This window comes from Oryctolagus cuniculus, chromosome 3 (assembly GCF_051225735.1).
Source record: "Oryctolagus cuniculus isolate XC-2025 breed Fujian yellow rabbit chromosome 3, ASM5122573v1, whole genome shotgun sequence".
Lineage (NCBI taxonomy): Eukaryota > Metazoa > Chordata > Mammalia > Lagomorpha > Leporidae > Oryctolagus > Oryctolagus cuniculus.
Window position 1 is genome coordinate 118247945 of NC_142869.1, and position 14578 is coordinate 118262522.

Here is a 14578-nt window from a genome sequence, read left to right on the forward strand (position 1 = left end):
GTGAGCCCCTGTCAGTGTCCACTGCCACACTGGGCTCCCGCAGCCCAAGCCGCAAGTTCACCTGGGCCCCCGCACGAGAGTCAGATTAGATGCACAAAACCCACCTGGCTGCCTTACCTGATTTTCTTCTCAGAGCGGCAGCGGAAGCGAAAGTCGCGACTGTGGTGTTGGGGCGCCACCTGGTGGTCACTGTGCATACTGCTGTTCCCCAGAGCCCATGTGTAGGGCGTGTGTGTTTTTGTTTTTTGTTTTTTTTTTTTTTTATTTTTATTTATTTATTTTTTTTTTTTTTGACAGGCAGAGTGGACAGTGAGAGAGAGAGAGACAGAGAGAAAGGTCTTCCTTTGCCGTTGGTTCACCCTCCAATGGCCGCCGCGGCCAGCGCGATGCGACCGGCGCACCGCGCTGATCCGATGGCAGGAGCCAGGAGCCAGGTGCTTTTCCTGGTCTCCCATGGGGTGCAGGGCCCAAGCACCTGGGCCATCCTCCACTGCACTCTCGGGCCACAGCAGAGAGCTGGCCTGGAAGAGGGGCAACCGGGACAGAATTCGGCGCCCCGACCGGGACTAGAACCCGGTGTGCCGGCGCCGCTAGGCGGAGGATTAGCCTAGTGAGCCGCGGCGCCGGCCAGGGCGTGTGTGTTTGTGTATTTTGTGCCTGTGTGTGTTTCGTGCTTTGTGTGTGTGTATGTCTTGCATGTCTGCATGTATGTCCACATATGTGTGTCTGTGTGTGTGTCCCTAACCACAATAGCTGTGAGCAGCTCGAGGGGCAATATCCTTTATTTTCTTGCAAATTTGCTTTCAAATCCCTACTCCACTCCTTACTGAGTAGCTGGCCTTGGACAAGTGGCTTAAACCCCTTGAGGGGCTAATGTTTGACCTAGGGGTTAAGCTGCTGCTTGGGACTCCCGGGTCCCATCCCCAAGGGCCTGGCTTTGCGTCTCAGCTCTGCTCCCCACTCCAGCTCTTGCCAAAATGTGTGCCCTGGAGGGCAGCAGGAGATGCGCCAAGTGCTTGGGTCTGTGTTACCCACATAGGAGACCCAGACTGAGTTCCCAGCTCCTGGCTTCAACCTGACCCAGCCCTGGCTGTTTGGCCATTTGGGGAGTGAACCAGTGGATAGAAGATTTTTTTAAAAAAGCATTTATTTATTTATTTATTCATTTGAAAGGCAGAGTCACAGAGGGGTAGAGGCATAGGCAGAGAGACAGAGAGAGAGAGGTCTTCCATTCACTGGTTCACTCCCAGATGGCCACAACAGCTGGAGCAGCACCGATCTGAAGCCAGGAGCTTCTTCCAGCTCTCCCACGTGGGTGCAGGGGCCCAAGGACTTGGGCCATCCTCCATTGCTTTCTCAGGCCATAGCAGAGAGCTGGATTGGAAGTGGAGCAGCCGGGACTTGAACCAGTGCCCATAGAGGATGCCGGCACTGTAGGTGTTGGATTTACTCACTATGCCACAGCGCCAGCCCCTTGAAGATTTCCTCTGTGTGTGTGTGTGTGTGTGTGTGTGTGTGTCTGTCTGTCTGTCCCCCTGTCTCTGTAACTCTGCCTTTCAAATACAAAAATAGATCTTTAAAAAAAAAAAAAGAAGCAGGACACGGGAGCTGGTGTACAAGATGGCCACGGCCCACCACTGGGGCCACTGGAGCATCAAAACCACTCACACTGGGGTGGGGGTTTGGCCTCGTGGTTGAGACGCCCACAGCCCACACCACAGCGCCTGGGTTCAGTGCCCACGCCCAGCTCCTGACCTCCTGCCGATGCACACCTGGGAAGCAGCAGTGAGGCTCAGGTGCATTGGCTCCCTGCTACCCACATGGGAGACCTGGCTGGAGTTCCTCCTGGAGTCTTCCTCTCTGTCTGTCTGTTTCTCTTCTTCCTTCCTTCCTTCTTGCCTCCCTCCCTCCCTCCTTTCCTCTCTCTCTCTGTCTCTGTCTCCGTTTCTCTCTGATGCTCCATCCATCTGGAAGTGGTACTTGTCCTCAGCAAGTGACCGCATCCAGTGTCACCGGCTGTGGCAGCGGCCAGGCGCCTGTGCCTGCCGAGGCGATGCACAGAGAAAGACCTCATGTGACCCACGCAGCAGCCACTGACTCCAGTGAGGGGGAAAAAAAGATGGACAAATCCAAAGTGAGGCAGGTCTTCAAGACAGCTGGCTGGGGCTTCCAACACATCACTGCTATGAAGCCAAGAGAATTCTCCTAAATGCAAAGGCACCACTGAGACGGGCGTTGGGGCATGGCGGGCTAAACCAGCATTCGCGACGCCTGCATCCCGTATCAGAGGACCTGGTCTGAGTCCCAGCTGCTCTGCTTTCAATCTGGCTTCCCGCTAATGCACCTGGGAAGGCGGCAGATGGAGGCCCAAGCATCTGGGGAGTAAACCAGCATGTGGAAGATCTCTCTCTCCCTCTCTGTCACTCTGCCTCTCAGATAAAATCTTTTTTAAAAAGCCACTACAGATAAACAGCCATGACATGTAAGTGTCATGATCTAGATTGGATCCGGAGCCCACAAAATCAGTTACAAGAGATGTTTGGGAGATGATTATGAAAAATTGAATATGTAGGCCGGCGCCTGCGGCGCTGGCATCCCATATGGGCACTGGGTTCTAGTCCCGGTTGCTCCTCTTCCAGTCCAGCTCTCTGCTGTGGCCCAGGAAGGCAGTGGAGGATGGCCCAAGTGCTTAAGCCCCTGCACCCACATGGGAGACCAGGAGGAAGTTCTTGGCTCCTGGCTTCGGATCGGTGTAGCTCTGGCCGTAGTGGCCATTTGGGGAGTGAACCAATGGAAGAAAGACCTTTCTCTCTGTCTCTCTCACTGTCTAACTCTTCTGATCCAGCTCTCTGCTATGGCCTGGGAAAGCAGTAGAAGATGGCCCAGGGGCCCCTGCACCCATGTGGGAGTTCCTGGCTGCTGGCTTCAGCCCGGCCCAGGTCTGGCTGTTGCAACCGCTTGGGGAGTGAACCAGGGTTGGCAGAACTCTATCTCTCTCTCTGCCTTCCAAATACTTATTTTTTATTCAGTGACTCTGGGTGGGGCGTTCCTGTCATTCCTGGAGCCGCAGGGTCAGCTTCTCCGTGGGTCGGGGACCTCCTCACATTCAGTTTTGAGGTGAGCCCCCCCGAAAGCAGCGGCTGCTGAGCACAGTGCGGCGGTGCTGACAGTGTCCTCTGTGAGGGGTAACTTCATTACCAGGCCCTCCTGGGCAGGGCTCTGGCGGGCAGAGCCTCCCCGGCCTTGTCAGGGTCTGGTGCGCCACCCGCACCCGGCCTGCTCCTGGCTGGGGAGCTTCCTGCAGCCTGCAAGCACCCGCGTGAAGCAGGTGGATCTGGCGGTAGCGCAGAGGGGCCCAGGGTCCGGCAGCCCCGTCTCGCAGTCCCCACACGGCTGGGGTGCCCAGGGCCCGCAGGGCTCTCAGCACCTGCGGCCCAAACACAGGGTCCTCCAAGATGGGCGGACGGCAGGGACGCGGGGCCCAGGCCTAGGCCGCGGCACTCAGCAGCTCAGCGCCCAGGCAGGCTCCCGCGGGCCGGAAATGGGGGCTCCGCGCTGGTCCTCCTGCCCCAGGGAACGTGGGGACCCCCTGGGCGACGCCAGCCGGGGAGATCCCAGTCCTCACCCCCTCCTTTCTCTCTTCCTCCTGGGCCCTGGGGGAAAGACACCCCAAGTCTTCCTGATTTCCCTCAGCTGTGTCTACATCACCAGGGCGATCTCCGGGGCCTGGAGTTTCCAGGGGAGGCCCTGAGGGAGCCGCTGAAATAACTAAGAGGGGCTGAGGACCTGCGTCACACACACACACACACACACACACACACGCACACCCCCAGACTGTGGCCTGACGGTTGCTCCCGGCAGGACCTGGAAGCCGAACCCCGCTCTGCAGGTGCATCGCAACAACCTGCCAGGAGGGGGCAGCGCAGAGCCGAGAACCGCCAGGCCCGGGCTCGCAGTCGCCGCGCCGGCACCGGCCGGGCCCCCTGCGCGCTTGGGGGAGTTCCCTGGATTTAGCCGCGTGCGGCGTGGGCGGGGCAGCCAGGGGCCCGGACACCGACGAAGATGGAGCTATCCAACCTGCAGCAGCTTTCATGATTTTACCTGACAATCAGGGGTTCTCATCCACACTGCCAGTAGATTTATTTATTTATTTTTTTTAGATAACTGTTACTCATTTGAGAGTCAGAAAAACAGCGAAAACTCTTCCATCCACTGGTTCATTTCCCAAATGCCTGCAACAGCCCAGGCTGGGCCAGGCCGAAGCCTAGCGCCAGGAACTCCATCCAGGTCTCCCATGTGGGTGGCAGGGGCCCAAGGACTGGAGCCATCACCTGCTCCTCCGAGAAGCAAATGGCCGACTGCTGGGCTGCCCGGTGCCTCCCTGGCCCGGAGACAGAAAGCGGCCGGGCCGCAAGGGCTGCAGCGCAGCCTGGGAGAGAAAGCCACAACGCAGCGGCACGGGAATCGGGCGGCGCCCGGGTGTCTGCCCACCTAGAGCACTCGGAGGTCCATCCAGAGTGGCCGAGTCCCCTGGGCCAATCCCAAAGTCCCCGACTCAGGCCTCAGCCCCCGCGTCTGAGCCACAGCCTCTGTGCTCCCGTCCCGCCCGCCAAATCGCGTCCCCGGGTGCGCAAGGCTCCGGCTCCGTCCAATGAGAACCTTGAGCCCAGGTCTGGGGGTCTGTGAGTTCAGCAGGAGGATGGGTGCCCCGGGGGCGGGGCGAGACAAGGGGAGGGCGGGGCTTCCCGGAGAACTGGAGAACTGTGAGGGGGTCTCAGTTCCGCCTGCCTCACTAGGTAAATTGTTCTGGGCAGGCCTGGCCTTGAATCCTGGCACAGCCACTCACCAGCTTCTCAGCGCACGGTTTCCTTTGTTGTAGGATTGGGGTGATAGTCACAGAAGGGGGCCCGGCACCGTGGCGCAGTGAGTTAAGCCACTGCTTGTAACGCCCGCATCGCATATCGGAGCACGGGTTCCAGTTCCACCTTCAATCCAGCTCCCTGTTAATGCGCCTGGGAAAGCAGCAGAGGGCAGCCCAAGTGCTGGGGCCTCTGCCATCCACGTGGGAGACCTGGAGGGAGTCTCTGGCTCCTGGTTTCACCCTGGACCAGCCCCGGCCAGTGCAGCCGTTTGGGGAGTGAACCAGTAGATGGAAGCTCTGTGTGTGTGTTTGGGGGAGGGGTGTCTCCCTTTCTTTCTCTGTAACTCTGCAAATAAATAAATAGTTTTTTCTTTAAAAAAAAAAAAAGGTCAGAAGCATAGACAAAAACGATTTGGAGCTTGCGACTGGCACCTAAAGTGGGTGGGGCAGTTTTGGGACAGAGCCCTTGATCTGTGGGATCTGATGCCACTTCCCGGGAGACAGTGTCAGAACTGACTGGGCTTAGAAGACACTCAGTTGGTGTCGCCTACTGAAATGATGCTGTCTGGCTGGTGCGGAGAAACACCTGTACCTTATAAGGTCACAGAAGTCTTCTGTGTTGATGGTTGTGGGGTGACAGCGACACCCCCTTCCCCCCAGAGGAAATCACTCAGCCTTGACTGAAGCAGAGGTAATAAGCAGGCACCTCGCAGGCTGGGGCAGGGCAGATGAGTGGACGAAGATACAGCTCCGTGGCTGCTTGCTTCTCATCAAGACGCTGCAAGCCCTGTTCTCTGGGCCGACACTGTGGCACAGAGGGTTAACGCCCTGGCCTGAAGCGCCAGCATCCCATATGGGCACCAGTTCTAGTCCCAGCTGCTCCTCTTCTGATCCAGCTCTCTGCTGTGGCCTGGGAAAGCAGTGGAAGATGGCCCATGTCCTTGGGCCCCCTGCACCCGCATGGGAGACCCAAAAGAAGCTCCTGGCTCCTGGCTTTGGATCGGCACAGCTCTGGCCGTTGTGGCCAACTGGGGAGTGAACCAGCAGATGGAAGACCTCTCTCTCTGTCTCTCCCTGCCTCTCTGCCTCTGCTCTCTCTCTGTAGCTCTGACTTTCAAATAAATAAATATATTTTTTAAAAATAGAATCTTAAAAAAAAAATCCCCATTCTCACCCTGACTGGCTTCAGGGCTCCAGCATGGTAGCGCTATCCCCTTGAATTCACCTCTGGAAATGGGAGGTGCATTGTAACGGTTAAGTCTGCATCTCCGACTGGACACGAGATGGGTGTAACATGCAGGGAAACTTAGCTGGCATGTGCACCCATCTGCTTGGGATGCGCACAGCCCTTCCTCAACGTCCCCTAACACTAGTGGATGTTGTGAACTTGGAGTGCAGTGGTGACTGCAGAGGGCCCACGGCGGCCCGGACGCTGACTGTGCTGTGAAGTGGCCCTCTAGCTGGCTCCCCGGGGAACAAGGACCTTTCAACACACTCTCTCTGTGCATGACCAAGGAGACACCTTCTGAGAGGGAGTGAGCTTTGCGTCTGTACAGCCCTCGTAGGAAGGGTGATCCCAGACCCCAACCTGCCTCGCCCTGCGTGTGGGCTGAGTGTGCAGGCTGCACCAACGATCAGGGCTGTCGGCTATTACCAGGCGCTCTTTGGTTTAAATAATTCTTTTTTTTTTTTTTTTTTTTGACAGGCAGAGTGGACAGTGAGAGAGAGAGAGACAGAGAGAAAGGTCTTCCTTTGCCGTTGGTTCACCCTCCAATGGCCGCCACGGCTGGCGCGCTGCGACTGGCGCGCTGCGGCCAGCGCACCGCGCTGATCCGATGGCAGGAGCCAGGTACTTATCCTGGTCTCCCTTGGGGTGCAGGGCCCAAGCACTTGGGCCATCCTCCACTGCACTCCCTGGCCACAGCAGAGAGCTGGCCTAGAAGAAGGGCAACCGGGACAGAATCCGGCGCCCCGACCGGGACTAGAACCCGGTGTGCCGGCGCCACAAGGTGGAGGATTAGCCTAGTGAGCCGCGGTGCCGGCCTAATAATTCTATTTTTTTATGATTAGTTTGAAAAACACACATACAAAGAAAAAGAGAAAGAGAAAGAGAAAGAGAGAGAGAGAGAGAGAGAGAATTCTCATTTACTGCTTCACTCCCCAAATGTCCATAATAGCCAAGGCTGGCCCAGGCCAAAATCCAAGAACCAAAGTACTTGGGCCACCACCTGTTGCCCCCAAGGGTGTGTGCAGGAAGCTGGAATCAAAAGTGCAGCCAGGACTCAAACTCAGGCATTGTGATGTGAGATGTGGCACCCCAAGTAGCTTCCTAGCCACTGCACCAAATTCCACTTTCAATAAGCATGTCTTTCTTTCTTTCTTTTTTTTTATTTAATGAATATAAATTTCCAAAGTACGACTTATGGATTACAATGGCTTCCCCCCCATACCGTCCCTCCCACCCACAACCCTCCCCTTTCCCACTCCCTCTCCCCTTCCATTCACATCAAGATTCATTTTCGATTATCTTAATATACAGAAGATCGGAATAAGCATGTCTTTCAATTTCATCTTTCCATGAACCTCTCGATGTATCCTGTATTACCACGATGCTGAAACAGACAAACACGTCGCAGCAGGAGCGGGTGGTTAAGATGCTGGTTGAGCTCTTGTGTCCCATGTCGGGTCACCTGGACTCAGTACCCAGTGCCAGCTCCTGGCTCCAGCTTCCTGCTAAGGCGGATCCTTGGAGATGGTTGTGAGGGCTCAAGTGCTTGGGTTCCTGCCACCCATGTGGGAGACCTGGGTCAAGTTCCCAGGTCCGAGCTTCATCCCCGCCCCCACACAGCTAATGTGAGCATTTGGGGAATAACCAGCAGATAGGAGATCTCATTCTTTGTCTATCTGTATATCTCTGTCTCTCTGCCTTTAAATAAATAACACACACAAAGTACAGACTCCTACGCTCAAATACAAACATCGATCAAAACAACACCAGTAAGATACTAGCGAATAAAATCCACAACAGATAAATCACGACCAATTGAGATGTACCCCAGGAATGCAAAGTTGGTTTAATGTCCAGAAAGTGATTAATCAAAGTATAAAGGGCATCTTACAAAACCCAACCCCTTTGCATAATAAACACACTCAACGAAAGGTGCATGGAAGGAAATGTCCCGGAGCTGGTGCTGTGGTGCAGCGGGTTCAGCTGCTGCTGGCAACACTGGCATCCCACGTGCAGCGTCGGTTCAAGGCTCAGTGCTCTGCTTCCCTGGGAAGGCAGCAGATGACGTCACAAGTGCTGGGGCCCCTGCCACCCCAATGGGAGAGCCAGATGGAGTCCAGGGCTCCTGGATTTTGGCCTGGTACAATCCTGGCCACTGGGAAGTGGGATGGGAATCTTGCATCCGCTGGAAGTGGATGGAAGATTTCGCTCTCTGGTCTCTCCCTCTCTGGCACTCTGCCTTTCAAATAAATAAATCTTTAAAAAAAAAAAAAAGGGATTAGGGTAGGGGTGGAGGGGTGGGGAATGGAATGTACTGATCTTCCTAAAAGGCCTCTGAAAAACCCAGCTCGGATGCCACATTGAAGGGTGAGAAGCCAGGTGCTTTTCCTCGGAGTCCAGGAACAAGACAAGGATGTCCATTCTCACCGCTGCTGTTCCGTCCTATATGGAAGGTTTCAGCTAGGACATTTAAACAGGAACCGGAAGTGATGGGGCATGGGGACAGACATTCCGTGCAGCAGTTAAGACGTTGCTCAGCAAGTCTACACCGCATACCACGGGGCCTGGGCTTGAACCCTGGCTCCGCTTCCGCTTCCTGGGAGGCAGCAGGTGATGGCTCAAGTTCTTGGGTCCCTGCAACCCACATGGGAGACTTCAACAAAGTGCTGGGCTCCTGGCTTTGGCCTGGCCGAGTTCCAGGTGATGTGAGCATCTGGGGAGTGAACCAGTGGATGAAAGGTCTTTAACTGTCTCCTTGTCTCTCTACCTGTCTCTGTTCAAGTGAAAAAAATTTTTTAAATAAAAAATGTGTGCAAATTGGATAAGAAGTAAAACTTTCTCTTTGCAGATGACAAGGTCTGTCTACAGAGAAAACTAAGGAACCCACTGGGAGTGATCAGCAAGTTTAACAAGGATGTGGGACACAAGATGAATTACTATCACTGGTAGTGACATCAAGGAGGCGGGTCCTGAGTGACAGGAGAATGGAACCGGCAGGTATACCCTGGGCAGTGTCACCGTTAGTGGGCTGGTGACCACCATTCCCTCCCCTGACAGCTGCCTTCCTAGTGTGGGTTGATAGAGCCAGACCTGGTAGAAAGTCAATTGTGGGCCGGCAATTGTGGCTACTGCCTGTGATGCCAGCATCCCATTTGGACATGGGTTTGAGTCCCCAGATTCAGCTTCTGATATTCACTTCTGATTCACTTCTGATTCAGCTCCATGCTTATGTGCCTGGGAAAGCAGTAGAGGATGGCTCAAATGCTTGGGCCCCTGCACCTGTGTGGGAGACCTGGAAGAAGCTCCTGGCTCCTGGCTTCAGCCTGGTCCAGCCCTGCTATCACAAGTGGCAGCTTAACCAGATGAGCCACAATGCCAGGCCCCCTAGTTCTTTTATTTATTTTTTAACATTCTGTTTATTTATTTGAAAGTCAGAGCTACACAGAGTGAAGAGAGGCAGAGATTGGCCTTCCATCTGCTGGTTCACTCCCTAGTTGGCCACAACAGCTGAAGCTGTACTGATCATTTTAGAACCAACCTGTCCATCTCTGCAAATAATGCATCTGTAATCTTGAAATCAATTTTGTGGCACTTATCTATTACTTTGGGAACTTTTGGCGTCTTAATATTAAATTTTCTGATGCATGAACATGGAATGTCTTTCCACATATGTAGTACTAATTTAATTTCTTTCAAAAATGATGTTTTATAGAATTCAGAGATGTTTTTCTCTTATTTTGTGAAACTCAATCCTAAGTATGTCACTTGTTTTTGGTGCTACTGTAGATGGAATTGTTTTCTTCAAATTTGGTTTGCTCATTGTTAGTGTATGAAAAAACAATTAGTCGGGGCTGGCGCTGTGGCGTAGCAGGTAAGGCTGCTGCCTGCAGTGTCAGCATCCCTTACAGGCACTGGTTCAAGACCCAGCTGCTCCTCTTCCAATCCAGCTCTCTGCTATGGCCTGGGAGAGCAGTGGGAGATGACCCAAGTGCTTGGGCCCCTGCACCCACATGGGAGACCTGAAAGAAGCTCCTGGCTTCAGTCTGGGCTTGCTTGGATTGAACCAGGGAATGGATCTCTCTCTCTCTCTCTCTCTCTCTCTCTCTGCACATCAGCAAGAAGCTGGATTGAAGTGGAGCAGCTGGGGCTCTCTCTATGGGCTGTGGCCTCACAAGTAGCAGCTCAGCCCACTGTGCAACAATGCTGGCCCCCATAAACACACAACTCACTGAGGTTTCATACATCGCTAAGGCAATTCAGTGCAGAGAGAATACTTTTTTCAACAAATGCTGTGGGTGCAAGTGCTTAGCCACATGAAAAACAAAGAAAGTGGTTGGAGCCCCTTGCCTGCTTACCGTATGAACTCTGAATAGACCACGGGTCTAAATGGAAGGGATAGTTAGAGCAGAGTGCAATGGAAATATTCTAAACTTGTAGTGATGGGTAACTACTCTGTGAATAGTCACAGCACCGACTGACGCACCTCAAGCAGGTGAACAAGCTCCCAATAAATTGTTTCAAAAAGCAAAGTCAAAGCGATGGGCATTTGGCACAGTGGCTAAGGGGCTGCTTAGCGCACCTGCATCCACCGCAGACTGTCTGGGTTCGAGTCTCAGCCCTGTTTCCTATTGCAGCCTCCCAGGAGGCAGTGGTGAGGGCTCACATACCTGGGTCCCTGCCACTCCCGTGGGAGAGCAGGACTGAGTTCTAGGCTCCAGGCTTCGGCCCAGGTCCAGCTGTTATGGGCATCCGGAGAGTGAACCCGTGGATGGAAGGTGTCTGGTTGGTTCTCTCTTTCTCTGATTTTCAAATAAAAGTTAAAAAAAAAAGAAAGGACACTGAGGCTGGACAGAATAAGGATAAGAAATGAACAGTGAACAAGTCCATGTTCATGAATTTATTGACTTACAGGAAATGGTCCAATTCCCTGAAAAACAGAAACAAGAGAAACTCATACAAACAGAAATAGGCAACGTGACTATTTTACAGCTTTATTCAACAAGTAGCCACTCAAATAAGAAAGCACTAGGTGCAGCATTTTAAAGATTTGTTTATTTTATTTGAAAGGCAGAGTTACACAGACACACACACACACACAGAGAGAGAGAGAGAGAGAGAGAGAGAATCGTCTATCTGCTATATCCAGGGCTAGGCCAGGCTGAAGTCAACATCCAAGAGCTTCATCCACATCTCCCACGTGGGTGCAGGGGCCCAAGGGCCTGGGCCGTCTTCTGCTGCATTCCCAGGTGCCTTAGCAGGGAGCTGGATTGGAAATGGAACAGCAGGGACTCCAACTGGTGCCCATATGGGATGCTGGTGGTCGGCGGTCACAGGCAGTGGCTTAAACCCTTTTGTGCCACAGCGCTGGCCCTGATGCAATTTTCAATGCTAAATTGCACCAAAATACCTAAGGAAGAAAAACTAGCTCTTTCAGGCCACAGGGGCAGGAAGAACACTTCCTAACTCTATGCAGCTAGCATTCCCCTGATACCAAAACCATACAAAGAGAGTAGAAAAAAGGTTGTGGGGGGCGGGGGGGCGGGAGGTATCATTTATAAACACAGACACAACAAAACACTGAAGGAATTAGAGACCAGAGCCAAGTGGGATTGATTCTGAGTACGCTGATTGCTTCAACAATAAAAACCCATCAGTGTCATCCGCCATGTCTACAGGCTGATGAAGAAAACCCACAGGATCAGACCACTTGATGTAGAAAAGCATTTGCTTTGAATTCCGCCTCGGATTCAATGTTTGAAAACAAAAGGGACTTCCTCAACTTGATAAAGAACAGCTACAAAACAAAAAAACCCCAGCATGAGACATGTGGTGAAAAACTCAACATTTTACCCCCAAGACTGAGAGCTAGGGAAGCCAGGCCTGGGAAGAAGGAAAGGCAGTCCTACCTACCATCTTACCGGAAGTCTGGAAAGATAAGGGGCAGGACAGGAAAAGGACATAGAAGGTACAGACTGAGAAAGAAGAAAGAAAGCTGTCCACAGATGGAATGCTTGTTTGCTAAGAACTGACCGAGAAAATGCAAAATACTGCTGCTGGTCTAGCACCCCTGCCATGCTCCAGGTTAATGATGTATCGATAGCAATTGCTGTCCTGTATGCTACCAGTGAACACTTGGAACTCGAAAGTAAAGCACAGTACCAGTTATGATCATACTAAAAATCAAATACTTCAGTACAAACCAAATGAAACATGTACAGGATGTGGATGAGGGAAACTACAAAACTCTGATAAAAGAAATAAAAGATCTCAATAAATGGCAGGATAGTTCACATTCATGGATTAGGGCATTCAGCATTATTAAGAAGTGTATTATTCCCAACTGAAAGTATGCAATCTATATAATATTGAAGTCCCAGGAAACTATTCTTTTTTTAAAGATTTATTTTATTTATTTGAAAGACAGAGTTAACAGAGAGAGGAAGAGGCAGAGAGAGAGAGTCTTCCATCCAATGGTTCACTCCCCAGATGGCCGCAATGGCCAGAGCTGCGCCGATCTGAAGCCGGGAGCCAGGATCTTCTTCTGGGTCTCCCACATGGGTGCAGGGGCCCAAGGACTTGGGCCATCTTCCACTGCTTTCCCAGGCCATAGCAGAGAGCTGGATGGGAAGAGGAGCAGCTGGGACTAGAACTGGCGCCATATGGGATGCCGGCGCTTCAGGCCAGGGCTTTAACCCACTGCGCCACAGCGTTGGCCCCGAAACTATTCTTAAAATGTATGTTTGTATTTGAAGGGCAGAAAGAAGGGGATAAGAGGGAGGGGGGAAGTTTAGAGAGGACGGAGAGGGAGAGAACCATCATCCGTTGTCTCTTAGGGTGCCCATAAGCGGGCAACTGAAAGTGGAAGGAACCGAGACTTGAAGTCAGGCACTAAGATATGGAATGCAGGTGGCTCAAGAAGTTTTTCTGTTTTTAAAAGATTCATTTATTTGAAAGGCAGAGGGACAGACAGACAGGGAGTCAGAGAGAAGACTTCCATCTGCTGTTTCACTCCAAATGGCTTCAATAGCCAGAGCTGGGCCAGACCAAAGCCAGAGAGTCAGCAGCTTCTTCCAGATCTCCCACATGGGTGCAGGGGCCCAAATACTTGGGCCATCTCCCACTGATTTCCCAGGCTTAGTAACAGGAACTGGCGGGCGCCGCGGCTCAATAGGATAATCCTCCGCCTGTAGCGCCGGCACACCGGGTTCTAGTCCTGGTCGGGGTGCTGGATTCTGTCCCGGTTGGCCCTCTTCCAGGCCAGCTCTCTGCTGTGGCCAGGGAGTGCAGTGGAAGATGGCCCAGGTTCTTAGGCCCTGCACCCGCATGGGAGACCAGGAGAAGCACCTGGCTCCTGCCATCGGATCAGCGCAGTGCGCTGGCCGCGGTGGCCATTAGAGGGTGAACCAACGGCAAAAGGAAGACCTGTCTCTCTGTCTCTCTCTCTCACTGTCCACTCTGTCAAAAAAAAAAAAAAAAAAAAAAAAAAACACAACAACAACAACAACAAAAAACAGGAAGCTGGATTAGAAGAGGAGCAGCTGGGACTCAAACTGGCGCCCATATAGGATGCTAGCTCTGCAGGCGGTGGCTTTACCCACTGTGCCACAGTCCCGGCCCCCCAGAAAGTTTCTTAACCCCTGCATCAAATGCCTGCCCCTAACAAACAATACTGAAGATAGCAACGCACATATTACCACATTTATATGAAAAAAAAAAACAGAAGATCCAGAATGGCTAACACAATAGGGAAGAAAAAAGAAAACTCCTCTTCTAGGCTTACTGTAAAACTAGTTATCAGCGGAGTAGTGTCTGAGAAAGAACAAACAAGCAGCCCAACAGAACGGAATGGAGAGCCTCACAGCACAGCCGACTGACCCTGACAATGGAGCCATCTAGTGGACAAAGGATCTTTTTTTCTCCAACAGATGGAGCTGGGACACGATTGGATGTCCACATGCCAAAAATATACAAAGGGGATTTTGACAGACCCTATTCCATTTATAAAAATTAATGCAAAGGGTAGGAGCTGTGGTATAGTAAGTTAAGCCTCTGCCTGTAGCACCGGCATCCCATATGGGCGCCAGTTCGAGTCCCAGATACTCCTCTTCTGATCCAGCTCTCTGCTATGGCCTGGGAAAGCAGTAGAAGATAGCCCAAGTCCTTGGGCTCCTGCACCCATATGGGAGACCCGGAAGAAGCTCCTGGCTCCTGGCTTCGGATCGGAGTGGTTCTGGCCATTGCGGCCAACTGTGTAGTGAACCAATGAATGGAAGATCTCTTTCTCTCTGCTTTTTTTTTTTTTTTTTTTTGACAGGCAGAGTGGACAGTGAGAGAGAGAGACAGAGAGAAAGGTCTTCCTTTTGCCGTTGGTTCACCCTACAATGGCCACTGCGGCCAGCGCGCTGCGGCCGGTGCACCGCGCTGATCTGAAGCCAGGAGCCAGGTACTTTTCCTGGTCTCCCATGCGGGTGCAGGGCCCAAGCACTTGG